Source organism: Patiria miniata, unplaced genomic scaffold (assembly GCF_015706575.1).
Source record: "Patiria miniata isolate m_02_andy unplaced genomic scaffold, ASM1570657v1 HiC_scaffold_1, whole genome shotgun sequence".
Classification (NCBI taxonomy): domain Eukaryota; kingdom Metazoa; phylum Echinodermata; class Asteroidea; order Valvatida; family Asterinidae; genus Patiria; species Patiria miniata.
In genome coordinates this window covers 37,945,487-37,957,301 of record NW_024037047.1, presented here as the reverse complement: position 1 = coordinate 37,957,301, position 11,815 = coordinate 37,945,487, and the positions used below count along the sequence as shown (strand labels likewise).

The following is an 11,815-nucleotide window of genomic DNA, read 5'->3' as shown; positions in this document are numbered from 1 at the left end:
GTTCATTAGTGCACAGACTAACCCTCTCTTTTTTTCTTTTGCAGTTTTTTTTCTTTCTTCCCTGTCTCTTGTCCGAGTGTACTTGCAGGTATTGACGACGGCCGGGACGGGATGTTCTCTGAGGGTCCGCTGTTGGGGTTTTGTGAGTTGAGTTGTGCATGTTTAATTTCATGCTTTTTCTTAGAGTTTTATTGTGTAGTGGGGCCCCTGTGTTTGTATGTATAGGTGTTGAAGTCAAAGACTTGCTTTCCAAAATGCAACATAGCCATTTGGAATACTGGTGCCAAATGTCTAGAGTCTTAAGACTCCAGAGAGTAAATCACAGCAGAAAAGCTGACTCTCGAGGAAAATTCTTCCCAAAAAGTGACGAAGAATGGCGTTATGGCGTTTTGGAGGGAAACTCTTTGATTTGATGTTGAAATCAAGTTCATTAGTGCACAGACTAACCCTCTCTTTTTTTCTTTTGCAGTTTTTTTTTCTTTCTTCCCTGTCTCTTGTCCGAGTGTACTTGCAGGTATTGACGACGGCCGGGACGGGATGTTCTCTGAGGGTCCGCTGTTGGGGTTTTGTGAGTTGAGTTGTGCAGGTTTAATTTCATGCTTTTTCTTAGAGTTTTATTGTGTAGTGGGGCCCCTGTGTTTGTATGTATGGGTGTTGAAGTCAAAGACTTGCTTTCCAAAATGCAACATAGCCATTTGGAATACTGGTGCCAAATGTCTAGAGTCTTAAGACTCCAGAGAGTAAATCACAGCAGAAAAGCTGACTCTCGAGGAAAATTCTTCCCAAAAAGTGACGAAGAATGGCGTTATGGCATTTTGGAGGGAAACTCTTTGATTTGATGTTAAAAACAAGTTCATTAGTGCACAGACTAACCCTCTCTTTTTTTCTTTTGCAGTTTTTTTTTCTTCTTCCCTGTCTCTTGTCCGAGTGTACTTGCAGGTATTGACGACGGCCGGGACGGGATGTTCTCTGAGGGTCCGCTGTTGGGGTTTTGTGAGTTGAGTTGTGCATGTTTAATTTCATGCTTTTTCTTAGAGTTTTATTGTGTAGTGGGGCCCCTGTGTTTGTATGTATAGGTGTTGAAGTCAAAGACTTGCTTTCCAAAATGCAACATAGCCATTTGGAATACTGGTGCCAAATGTCTAGAGTCTTAAGACTCCAGAGAGTAAATCACAGCAGAAAAGCTGACTCTCGAGGAAAATTCTTCCCAAAAAGTGACGAAGAATGGCGTTATGGCGTTTTGGAGGGAAACTCTTTGATTTGATGTTGAAATCAAGTTCATTAGTGCACAGACTAACCCTCTCTTTTTTTCTTTTGCAGTTTTTTTTTCTTTCTTCCCTGTCTCTTGTCCGAGTGTACTTGCAGGTATTGACGACGGCCGGGACGGGATGTTCTCTGAGGGTCCGCTGTTGGGGTTTTGTGAGTTGAGTTGTGCATGTTTAATTTCATGCTTTTTCTTAGAGTTTTATTGTGTAGTGGGGCCCCTGTGTTTGTATGTATGGGTGTTGAAGTCAAAGACTTGCTTTCCAAAATGCAACATAGCCATTTGGAATACTGGTGCCAAATGTCTAGAGTCTTAAGACTCCAGAGAGTAAATCACAGCAGAAAAGCTGACTCTCGAGGAAAATTCTTCCCAAAAAGTGACGAAGAATGGCGTTATGGCATTTTGGAGGGAAACTCTTTGATTTGATGTTGAAATCAAGTTCATTAGTGCACAGACTAACCCTCTCTTTTTTTCTTTTGCAGTTTTTTTTTCTTCTTCCCTGTCTCTTGTCCGAGTGTACTTGCAGGTATTGACGACGGCCGGGACGGGATGTTCTCTGAGGGTCCGCTGTTGAGGTTTTGTGAGTTGAGTTGTGCATGTTTAATTTCATGCTTTTTCTTAGAGTTTTATTGTGTAGTGGGGCCCCTGTGTTTGTATGTATAGGTGTTGAAGTCAAAGACTTGCTTTCCAAAATGCAACATAGCCATTTGGAATACTGGTGCCAAATGTCTAGAGTCTTAAGACTCCAGAGAGTAAATCACAGCAGAAAAGCTGACTCTCGAGGAAAATTCTTCCCAAAAAGTGACGAAGAATGGCGTTATGGCATTTTGGAGGGAAACTCTTTGATTTGATGTTGAAATCAAGTTCATTAGTGCACAGACTAACCCTCTCTTTTTTTCTTTTGCAGTTTTTTTTTCTTCTTCCCTGTCTCTTGTCCGAGTGTACTTGCAGGTATTGACGACGGCCGGGACGGGATGTTCTCTGAGGGTCCGCTGTTGGGGTTTTGTGAGTTGAGTTGTGCATGTTTAATTTCATGCTTTTTCTTAGAGTTTTATTGTGTAGTGGGGCCCCTGTGTTTGTATGTATAGGTGTTGAAGTCAAAGACTTGCTTTCCAAAATGCAACATAGCCATTTGGAATACTGGTGCCAAATGTCTAGAGTCTTAAGACTCCAGAGAGTAAATCACAGCAGAAAAGCTGACTCTCGAGGAAAATTCTTCCCAAAAAGTGACGAAGAATGGCGTTATGGCGTTTTGGAGGGAAACTCTTTGATTTGATGTTGAAATCAAGTTCATTAGTGCACAGACTAACCCTCTCTTTTTTTCTTTTGCAGTTTTTTTTTCTTTCTTCCCTGTCTCTTGTCCGAGTGTACTTGCAGGTATTGACGACGGCCGGGACGGGATGTTCTCTGAGGGTCCGCTGTTGGGGTTTTGTGAGTTGAGTTGTGCATGTTTAATTTCATGCTTTTTCTTAGAGTTTTATTGTGTAGTGGGGCCCCTGTGTTTGTATGTATAGGTGTTGAAGTCAAAGACTTGCTTTCCAAAATGCAACATAGCCATTTGGAATACTGGTGCCAAATGTCTAGAGTCTTAAGACTCCAGAGAGTAAATCACAGCAGAAAAGCTGACTCTCGAGGAAAATTCTTCCCAAAAAGTGACGAAGAATGGCGTTATGGCATTTTGGAGGGAAACTCTTTGATTTGATGTTGAAATCAAGTTCATTAGTGCACAGACTAACCCTCTCTTTTTTTCTTTTGCAGTTTTTTTTTCTTCTTCCCTGTCTCTTGTCCGAGTGTACTTGCAGGTATTGACGACGGCCGGGACGGGATGTTCTCTGAGGGTCCGCTGTTGGGGTTTTGTGAGTTGAGTTGTGCATGTTTAATTTCATGCTTTTTCTTAGAGTTTTATTGTGTAGTGGGGCCCCTGTGTTTGTATGTATAGGTGTTGAAGTCAAAGACTTGCTTTCCAAAATGCAACATAGCCATTTGGAATACTGGTGCCAAATGTCTAGAGTCTTAAGACTCCAGAGAGTAAATCACAGCAGAAAAGCTGACTCTCGAGGAAAATTCTTCCCAAAAAGTGACGAAGAATGGCGTTATGGCGTTTTGGAGGGAAACTCTTTGATTTGATGTTGAAATCAAGTTCATTAGTGCACAGACTAACCCTCTCTTTTTTTCTTTTGCAGTTTTTTTTTCTTTCTTCCCTGTCTCTTGTCCGAGTGTACTTGCAGGTATTGACGACGGCCGGGACGGGATGTTCTCTGAGGGTCCGCTGTTGGGGTTTTGTGAGTTGAGTTGTGCATGTTTAATTTCATGCTTTTTCTTAGAGTTTTATTGTGTAGTGGGGCCCCTGTGTTTGTATGTATAGGTGTTGAAGTCAAAGACTTGCTTTCCAAAATACAACATAGCCATTTGGAATACTGGTGCCAAATGTCTAGAGTCTTAAGACTCCAGAGAGTAAATCACAGCAGAAAAGCTGACTCTCGAGGAAAATTCTTCCCAAAAAGTGACGAAGAATGGCGTTATGGCGTTTTGGAGGGAAACTCTTTGATTTGATGTTGAAATCAAGTTCATTAGTGCACAGACTAACCCTCTCTTTTTTTTCTTTTGCAGTTTTTTTTTCTTTCTTCCCTGTCTCTTGTCCGAGTGTACTTGCAGGTATTGACGACGGCCGGGACGGGATGTTCTCTGAGGGTCCGCTGTTGGGGTTTTGTGAGTTGAGTTGTGCATGTTTAATTTCATGCTTTTTCTTAGAGTTTTATTGTGTAGTGGGGCCCCTGTGTTTGTATGTATAGGTGTTGAAGTCAAAGACTTGCTTTCCAAAATGCAACATAGCCATTTGGAATACTGGTGCCAAATGTCTAGAGTCTTAAGACTCCAGAGAGTAAATCACAGCAGAAAAGCTGACTCTCGAGGAAAATTCTTCCCAAAAAGTGACGAAGAATGGCGTTATGGCGTTTTGGAGGGAAACTCTTTGATTTGATGTTGAAATCAAGTTCATTAGTGCACAGACTAACCCTCTCTTTTTTTCTTTTGCAGTTTTTTTTTCTTTCTTCCCTGTCTCTTGTCCGAGTGTACTTGCAGGTATTGACGACGGCCGGGACGGGATGTTCTCTGAGGGTCCGCTGTTGGGGTTTTGTGAGTTGAGTTGTGCATGTTTAATTTCATGCTTTTTCTTAGAGTTTTATTGTGTAGTGGGGCCCCTGTGTTTGTATGTATAGGTGTTGAAGTCAAAGACTTGCTTTCCAAAATGCAACATAGCCATTTGGAATACTGGTGCCAAATGTCTAGAGTCTTAAGACTCCAGAGAGTAAATCACAGCAGAAAAGCTGACTCTCGAGGAAAATTCTTCCCAAAAAGTGACGAAGAATGGCGTTATGGCGTTTTGGAGGGAAACTCTTTGATTTGATGTTGAAATCAAGTTCATTAGTGCACAGACTAACCCTCTCTTTTTTTCTTTTGCAGTTTTTTTTCTTTCTTCCCTGTCTCTTGTCCGAGTGTACTTGCAGGTATTGACGACGGCCGGGACGGGATGTTCTCTGAGGGTCCGCTGTTGGGGTTTTGTGAGTTGAGTTGTGCATGTTTAATTTCATGCTTTTTCTTAGAGTTTTATTGTGTAGTGGGGACCCTGTGTTTGTATGTATAGGTGTTGAAGTCAAAGACTTGCTTTCCAAAATGCAACATAGCCATTTGGAATACTGGTGCCAAATGTCTAGAGTCTTAAGACTCCAGAGAGTAAATCACAGCAGAAAAGCTGACTCTCGAGGAAAATTCTTCCCAAAAAGTGACGAAGAATGGCGTTATGGCGTTTTGGAGGGAAACTCTTTGATTTGATGTTGAAATCAAGTTCATTAGTGCACAGACTAACCCTCTCTTTTTTTCTTTTGCAGTTTTTTTTTCTTTCTTCCCTGTCTCTTGTCCGAGTGTACTTGCAGGTATTGACGACGGCCGGGACGGGATGTTCTCTGAGGGTCCGCTGTTGGGGTTTTGTGAGTTGAGTTGTGCATGTTTAATTTCATGCTTTTTCTTAGAGTTTTATTGTGTAGTGGGGCCCCTGTGTTTGTATGTGTAGGTGTTGAAGTCAAAGACTTGCTTTCCAAAATGCAACATAGCCATTTGTAGACAATTCAACATTGTGCATAATAAAATATACATGTATGATCAAGTACCGGTAGCTTTTTTTTGATAAAATCAATCAGTTTGTTTTTATAATACGTTTAGCTGCCTCATTGTTATGGCCTAATTTCATCCTCATTATCAGGTGAAATCCATTGTTTCAAATTGTATACTACCTCAATCTGCTGAAATGTTCTTTTTGTGGCATTTGTTCATGGAGGGTTAATCACTGGCTAAATCTTGCAAAATGCAAGAGTGACAAGTTATGCAAACTGTAGCATCAAGAATTATATACATGCCTTAAATTTTTAGATGTAATTTGAGGTAATGACAAATTGTAATACATGAACTTGAATTGGTTGTCATCGGCGATACTGATCAATTAGAGAAATGAAGGTACTTGTGTTGAACTAATTACTACAGTTTCAATGATTAGGGTAATTTGTTTTTTGTCAAGGTTGTCTTTCAAACAGAAATCGTGTGCAATATCCAAGGTAATTTTAAATACTCATGCAAGTATGATGCATTTGTTTTTGTAGGTAAAGTTCATCTCTGACGATTATACTGAAGAGATGTACATAACGCAGAAGATGCAGTGAGTTTATTGATGGTAAGTGAAAAATGTCACAAAAAGAACTGTGAAATAATGGTACCTGATGGATTATAACTAAGTGTAATCTGAAAAATGTTTCTTACATCAGCATACCCAAAATAATACCTAGTGGAGGAAAGATGAGGAAAGATGGTTTGTCAGACAGGTACATTTTGGAATGCCGCTGGATGACTTTAACATAAATATTTATCGTAGAGAGCCAACAAACAAGATAACTGGAACTTATGTGGATGGAGAAACCGAGCTGACTGAACTTCAGAGATGCTATGGGTCATCAACACCACCATTCTTCAAACCTTTAAAAAATCCTAGGACATGTAACAACCATCTTGCCGGATCATTCTCGCCCGGAGGGGACAACATGTCCTGAGCGCAATTGACCTTGCCAGGGTCAGGTCACGACCTGTGATGCCACCCAGGTCATACCAGAGGGAACAGGTCATCAAAGCAACGTACGAAGTAGGGGTCAAGGTGTAATTCCCTATGTGACCTATTTGGCACGTGGATCCAGCAGCTTTGGACGCTTCTATTTTTTCCAACCATTTTACGGTTTCTGTCCCCCACAGATGGGAAGACAGTGTTTGCTGACAAAAAAAGTTGAGAGCTGTACATGTGTACTTTCTTACGTGGGAGTATTTTGACACCCTCTTTAATTAGTGCCAGTTGCAATATTCCAGATTCGGCAATCGATTGCATTGTAGAACAGCTAGTAAAAACTCAACTGGATATTGAGATGCAAACGACCCAAGTAAAGTCTGCCTCACATGGACTTCTACCTGAAAAAAGACAGAAGTGCTGCACTTCTTCACACATACGCCTTGAAAAGAGCCACCCACTGCGTATCTCAATTGACAGAATGGAGTTGGTATGCAGATGAACAGTTTGGCTCTTTTGTAGCGGTAATGCTTGACAGAGATGTGGACAGTAAACTGATCAAAGGAAACTCTGCTTGTGGCAGTGTTTACAAACTTGTCTTAACCAAGAACATAAAGAAATATAGCAATACATGAGCATGTACTGTCCAAAGCTAGTCTTGCGTCTTGTCTATATGGTGCGGATACATACTGGGTTGTCAGCCTTTGATACCTGCTGCTCCTTTAGTGTGTTTCCATTACTGTTGCTTCTACACTAATGTGGACACAAACTGGACTGATTTCATCCGGGGCAGTAGAGGTCTCTAGTATGTTGCATGTTGAATTGAGAAAGATGTGTCTCCACGTTTCAGGATCATAACCTACTAAAGATTGTTCAGTACACAGAACTATGTACTTATGATCTTGACAGAGGAGCACTGTGGAAGAGATATGCAGACATCTTTAAAAATCTCTCATCACTTGCTGCATCAACCACTACTAGTGTGGAAGGCAAGCTGCTGATGATTGTGTTAGCTGGAGATTGGCCTTGTCAACCAGGCCCCCTACTTCAAAGGCAGCCTCAAGCATCGGCACATAATTGGAGAAGCAGCAGATGTTAGAGAAACTGTGATGCTTCAGCACTGTTTAGCATAGGCTGTATTAGCTACCATACTACCTAAGTGCCTTTCATGCAGACCTCCAGCTGACTCAGTGCTTGTGTACAGTCATCACCAACAAAGATGATATGATGGATGTGACTTGCAATAGACTGAACTTCTGATTCATTTGTACAGGTTTCTGTGCTTGGCCAAGTTACAGTGCCGTCATCCAGCCTTCAAGCATGGTTCAGGTGAGTGTAACTGTTGAATATTTTACTTAGATTGTATCATTGTAATGTAAGGAGCATCGTTTTGTCAGTTGTAAACAAAACCATTGAACTGAATCGAACTAAAATTTCACACAAGAAAGAACAATACACATGTATGCTTGTGATCATCAACAGCTGGTATAACATTGAATGTGAGATATTTGATATATTATGAGACATGTTATGTATCTTTCCAGAGGGAGTTTTGGGGGACACACTTTATTTTTTTTTGTGGAACACCCTTGTGATGGATCCTCATGCATGTCATTCTCTTATCTGATTGTTTGTAGAAGCCATGAACCACAAATCAGCATGTTTCCTTCCAGTTTCCAATGAGCACTCTGACAGCATCACTTAGCATGCCAGTATTCAACATTGTGCAGGTGAGACAGATTGTCTGATGTTCTGGATTTTGGCATAATTATTATTATTTTTTTTTTTGATGTTTAAATTTTTGTTCTTAAAAAAATAAAATGAACTGAATTGTGTTTGGTTTGGATCATCTTCCCGGTGAGAATTTCTACTCTGGGGCTTGTGTGCAGACGCTGATTCCCATGCTATAAGGACTTGGGGCTTTCTGATGTTAATTGTGATCAACATAATGTGTCGCCTCACCTATACTTTTGTGAAGTGCTTAACTCAGCTGGTGATGTGTTACACATCATCTCGCACTTTTGTGAAAAAAATTTCATGCCACCAGACTAATATGTCAGACAGGAACGTGCATTGTAGTAAATATTTGTGTGCATTCCAAAGATAAGTATCATTAAAAACAACTGTACAATTGCATTATGCATCTAGCATGTCTAGGCAAAATTTCTTTGCAATAGCAATTTTCAAGCTAGAAATTTGTGATCATTTCTCTGATTACTGAAAATTTATATATGTACAACTTCGAAATACTTGCCAATTATGGCATAGGATTTGATGAAGAAGTAATCAATAAATCAATTAATTCTGTGTAGATCATCTCTGTAAAGATGGCTGTGTTGCTTCAGTTGCCACATCTCTACGTATGTTCTTCCTGTTAGCAAAGGCACACTGTGACAGCATATACTTTCTACATGCTAATACATGCACAGTATTGTTCAGGTGAGTAGATATTTAACTGACAATCTGTTGTGATTGTCACATTAAATGTTGCATGATTGCGGATGTAAAAGTTAAAAACTGCCTGAATAAGAATAACGGTTATAAAAGCTTTTACGCAAAAAAATGTATAAATTTATACTTCAGTGTGAAAAAGCTTCCACAAGTAAAAATATCCTGCCAAATGAAAATAGCAATTCTTGGTGTTAAAACACAAGTACATGTAGTCATTAAAGGGAATATACAACGTTTGCTTTTTCTGTAATTTTGTTGTACTGACTGTTTTAAAGTTTTGTGTTCGTAGATGCTGGAAAAACCAAGAAAAACAATCATGACCTTGTAAGCTGGTTCCCTGACCCCACTGAAATTGAATGGTGACAGTCAGGCTAGCTTGTAGCCATTCATGGGTTATATCATTGATTGCAAAGAAAATGTGGACTGACTAAATACGGTAAATTTGGGACAGTATGTGAAAAGAGTCAGATTTTCCAAAGGCTGGTCGGTCAATTAGTGTTGGAAATTGTACAGAAATACCACTTATCTTAAAAATGATGGCATACAAGGTGACATGATTTTATAGGATGCTTTAGACTGTCATTTACCAACAGTCCAGTAAGGTATCACATACTAATTTGGTAGTTTTGTTTTGTGATGTATGCAAATGTTGTATTTTCCTGATTTTTTAAAAAGGTTATAATGTTTGTACTTTGGACAACGATTGCACTTGGCATGTGGAGTCTGACATAAAAAGGCCTTGAATACATTTCTAGAAATAATATTACACTTTCAGTAAAATGCAACTTGAAGTGATCGTGTCCAATAGTTGCTGAGCAGTTTGCAAAGATTTGTTGTGCCAAAAATTTACCATGCATAATTTGTGTGGAGTGCTGTTTATGATCAAGCATTTCATGTTTTGTTTTATTCAGGGAAAGACATATGCAAACCTATCAGCTTCCAAAGTCGGCAACATCCTGCTGTCACTACAGTCTCAGCACCTACCAGCTCCCACTCTGTCAGCAACATCCTGCTGTCACATGTCCAGCTACTGGTACTTGAAGTTACTGTGTGCTTGTACATTCTCAGCACCTACTAGCTCTCACTCTGTCAGCAACATCCTGCTGTCACATGTCCAGCTATTGGTACTCGGAGTTACTATTTGCTTGTACTTTCTCAGCACCTACCAGCTCCCACTCTGTCAGCAACATCCTGTCCAGCTACCGGCACTTGGAGTTATTGTGTGCTTGTACATTCTCAGCACCTACTAGTTCCCACTCTGTCAGCAACATCCTGCTGTCACACCTCCAGATATGTGGAGTTATTGTGCTTTTACAGTCTCAGCCAGTATTGGATTGCAAGTTGTCTTATGCTGCTACAACCTACACATTTAGCATTCTCTTGAACCTTGAGGAACCACCATATGAACAAAGAGACTCTGAAACACTCATAATAAACCTGTCACGGTGGTTTGTTGAACATTCGTATTATTTGGAGGACTTGCAATTAGCTCATATAGTCAACTAGCTATTCCAGTCCTCTGGAAGAGTTAGTTGGCTGCTTGAGGTTATTCTATACTAGTAGCATGCCTTTTTTTGTGCACGGTCAAGAGTAGATCGAGAAAGCAGTTGTTTTTAAGGGCAAAACAATTGTTCTTGTTCCTTGAAAAAGTTGGTCAAAACATTTTCCCAACCAATTTTTTTATTTAAACAGTAAGATAAAGGGCAACAAGGACTGTTTAATGCCATTTCTACTTGGTAGAAAAACAATTCAATGCTAATTTTTATCCAAGATATTCAAAGCTTTGGTGTTATTGGCAAAGAGAGTACCCACAAGAGTGGTTGTGACATGTACATGCAATACTGTTTGCAATGATTATGCTATTATTATGATAAAAATCGTGCAAAGTACGGCGTTAAAATGGGCTTTCTCCTTGTACATAGCACAATACATAAGTGATTGTGATCATAAATGTATTGAATTACATAAAATATGATTGTGGATAAATATTTGGTAATTTTGGGGAGGGGTGAGTGTAGGGGGGGGGGGGGAGGGAGGGAGCATATTAATGCCGGTGCATACTTTGTCTGATTGCTATGAAAATGTGATATTATCAAGCATTGGCTGATTCATGTTCGCACCAAGTATGCCAGTGTCATGGTCTCACTTATCAGGTGTGCGCACTTCTCCAAAAGGGACATTTAACTTCAATACGCACGTGCAAAATTGTGCTGCGGCTGTACATTATCGCCAACCTTATTGCGTGTGCTCACTGCACTGTGTTTGTGAAGAAGTGAGCACATTATAAGTAAGACTGTGACACTGGCTAAGCTATGAATTGCTACCGAGATAATTGCCTACTTTTGCGTCATTTCGTCTATGTTAATTTAAGTATTTGTTTACAATATCATTTATAGATTAAACTCATTAAAGAGACACTGCAGCCTGGCAAATGCGCAATTGGGCTACAAAATGCATTTTGAGTCGAATGGTGTTAAGTGCTTGGGATATAAACAACTACACAAACATCCATTGAAAATCACCAGGGGGGGGGGGCACTTTTGCAACCCTCAAAATATGTGTGTTCAGTGCTGGTTGAGATTCCAGCTGTAAACGTTTCACCCTCTGCGCACATCAACCGGATGTTTCAAGCAAGATATCGTAAACAATGCAAAACATGACATTTTCAAGGATTTCAGGGAACAATAATTTATGGAATTTTGAGGAAACATTTTTGCTATTTTGTTTGGTAGAATACTATTGTTTTATATTAAAGAAAATGCTTTCATACAAATAAAAAAATTATACAAATAAAAATGTGTTGTGTTTTTTAATCACAGATAGGATATGGTTATATCACATTTTAACCCATTAAAGTCCATGGCCATTTTATAATCTGCGTTTTTTCATAAAAAAATTGTGTATGTTGTTTCATAGCATCTTTTAAAACTCGTCATTCAACCCCAAAAAATTGAAAAGAAAATGAAAGATGATGAAATACGCTTTAATTTGATGTGTGT

At 39.7% G+C, this 11,815-nt stretch overlaps 1 long non-coding RNA gene across 10 annotated transcripts; it reads left to right on the top strand.

The window, feature by feature from the left end:
• The first annotated feature begins 1,381 nt into the window (after positions 1 to 1,381).
• Positions 1,382 to 11,606, top strand: LOC119729908. Of its 10 annotated transcripts, none has more exons than XR_005271312.1 (6): positions 1,382 to 1,419; positions 5,917 to 5,987; positions 7,639 to 7,694; positions 8,003 to 8,095; positions 8,678 to 8,804; positions 9,728 to 11,606. It is a non-coding gene; the product is annotated as an uncharacterized LOC119729908 (long non-coding RNA). The 10 variants fall into 10 exon arrangements; XR_005271307.1 differs by lacking the exon at positions 1,382 to 1,419 and adding an exon at positions 2,233 to 2,269; XR_005271310.1 differs by lacking the exon at positions 1,382 to 1,419 and adding an exon at positions 2,662 to 2,695.
• Positions 11,607 to 11,815: the final 209 nt, after the last annotated feature.